We start from the raw sequence: 2,237 nt of genomic DNA on the forward strand, positions 1-2,237 counted from the left end.
ACGTTAAATCTCTGTGTTATCTGTGTCTTGTTTTATTTCTTTATCTTTTGTATTTAAATCTGCATATAATTGTTAGTTCATATTTGCTTCAGATCTGCTTGAAACCCTAATAGTAATCTCATGGGCTGCTAAGAAGAAACCCATTATTTCCCTATCAATAGTTGAGACTGAGTATATAGCAGTAAATGTAGTAGCATGTTAAGCTATTTGGCTGAGAAGAATCTTGGAGGATTTGAAGAAAGAATAAGAGGATGGAACAACAATCTTTTGTGACAATGTTTCATCAATTGAATTGAGCAAAAACCCTATGTTTCATGGAAGAAGAAAGCACATTGAAATTAGGTATCACTTCAATAGAAGTCAATTTGAGAATGGTGAAATCAAATTGGAGTTTTGCAAGTTTGAGAAGTAGCTAGCAGACATTTTCACCAAGCCTTTGGGTGGAGAAAGTTTTGTATGTCTAAGGAGAAATTTGGGCTTAGTTTATTTAGATTTTGATTGAGTTTTTTGGCTCAAGATAATGGGGGAGTATTAGAATTTATTATCTTGGCCAACAAGTCAACCCCCAACAAATATCTCTCCATCTACCTATCAGGAGAGTAGCTACAACATATACAACCCAGAGATAGATTTGAGCAAATTTTGGGTTCAACATCAAACAACCCCTAATGTGAACTATAGATTGGTAGTAGATATTAATTTGGTAGGTAATTTTGAAATTGAAATTTTGAGAGGGAATTTTTGAGTGAACAACCACAAGACAAAAAGTGAGAATATTCTCCAGTCAGTGTGTCTAGTCTAGTTCACATCAGCAAATCATAGAAGAAGTGCAACTCTAGAGTGAATGCACAGAATTTGGTTAACAGCAGCAACCTATGTGTGTTTTTTCAGTTGAGAAAAGATAGCTCCTGACTTTGTAGTCTGTCAGTTGAGCAGTGATTTCTCCTTATTGTAAGCAGTTCCAAGTGAGCATGTGTTTGTAGTGTGCTCAGAGAAGCTCTATTTTGTATATTTGTATGTAGCTCTTGATCGCTATCTATAGATTAAAAAGTCCGTACTTAGTTTATAGTTTGTATTTTTTCATTTCTAATTCATTTTAATACAAAGAAAATCAAACTTGCATGTCTCTTTATGTGTTTTGAGTTCATTTTCTGTGGACTTGTTCCCAACAGTTTGAAAATTGAGAGAACAGTCTTTGTGCATTGTTTGGGTCCACCAAGATTAGAGAGATTAAGCCATCAAATTCTACAAACAATCCACCTTGAGATTTGTAAGATTAAAAAAGCAATCAAAGCACTACTAGAAACAAAGCAATATGGGCCACGATAAAATCACAGCCGACACCAAACAAATTTCTCTTCCAATACGGAGATGCGACTTCATAGATGGATGAAACTCTGCTATGATGCGGCAACTTCAGCTCAACCAATATAAACAACAATATAACTAAGAGTGAAACTGGACAAATGTGCATCAAATGAAATGCAATCAATCAAATCTTGTGAGAACTCAATGGAAGGAGTTACTTGCTGAAGGACTCCAATGTCATGCGGAAGGACTTAGTCAAGATCACAATTTGCAGAAATATTTATAGGAGAATCAATTATATCATCAAATTAGATGAAATATATTAAATTAAAATTATATTACAAAATACAATGTACAATAGCCTGTAATAAAGTGTGATGGTAGATAAGGTGGATATAACTACCATTGATATCTACCGTGATGCAAATAATAATACAACCTAAGAAATATAAATTACAACTAAAATATGACTTCTATCTAAATTAAACTTAATATAGTTAACTATTTACTCCAACATCTCATACACCCAAAATAATATTGCAATCTACTACAACAAGAAACCTTGTCTATTCAATAGGAAACCTCGCTATAAGGAAATCCATAGATGTCTTTCCCCATATCTTCCTTTCATCTTTCATTTGAAGGAAATTTTTATGATTATTTCTATTGCTAGTTGTTTTGAACTACCGACTGAAAAAATGAATTCCCATCCCTTTGAATTGAGAAATTTATTAAATGCTAAATAACAATTAGTAAAGCCAGCAAGGGTCACATCTTACCCAACAAAGGCGTAGTGTTTTATCAATTTATATACGAGACCACTTGCAAAATTGTAATATTCATCTTGTTCCAATACTCTCGCTAGGCATTTTAGCAACAATGGCATTGTCTAGAATCTCAAAACTTTTTCATAAGATGAACAACACAGT

The sequence above is a fragment of the Cryptomeria japonica genome, chromosome 3 (genome assembly GCF_030272615.1).
Source record: "Cryptomeria japonica chromosome 3, Sugi_1.0, whole genome shotgun sequence".
NCBI lineage: Eukaryota > Viridiplantae > Streptophyta > Pinopsida > Cupressales > Cupressaceae > Cryptomeria > Cryptomeria japonica.